The sequence below is a fragment of the Gekko japonicus genome, unplaced genomic scaffold (genome assembly GCF_001447785.1).
Source record: "Gekko japonicus isolate JY-2015 unplaced genomic scaffold, Gekko_japonicus_V1.1 scaffold3555, whole genome shotgun sequence".
NCBI lineage: Eukaryota > Metazoa > Chordata > Lepidosauria > Squamata > Gekkonidae > Gekko > Gekko japonicus.
In genome coordinates, this window is record NW_015174946.1 from 20,603 (window position 1) to 20,974 (window position 372).

A 372-nucleotide genomic window follows, 5' to 3' on the forward strand; every position below is an offset into this window, starting at 1 on the left:
CCAAGAAGAAGACGGGGGGGGAAAGACGGGGGTGGGGGGCGGACGAGCTGAAAAAGGGGGGCGGGGGAGAGACAGACACAAACAGCCAGCCCGGCGCAGGCTAAACCCAGCCTCGCTCCAGCTGCCCCCAGGACAGTGCAAGATTACCCGGCCACTTCCGCCCTCCCCAGCGGCGCAGGCGCAATAGCGCTCACGCCGGGCGGAGGGATATTGGTACGAGTCTCCTCCTCCGCTCTCTCCGGAAACGGGGGGGGGGAAACTAGAGCCGGGCTAGTCCACGCTTCGAATGATAGAGATGGGAAGCAGAAAACGGCCAGTGACGCTCGCTTTGGGCCGGGGAGCGGGGACGTGCCCCGAGCGCCCCCATCTGTT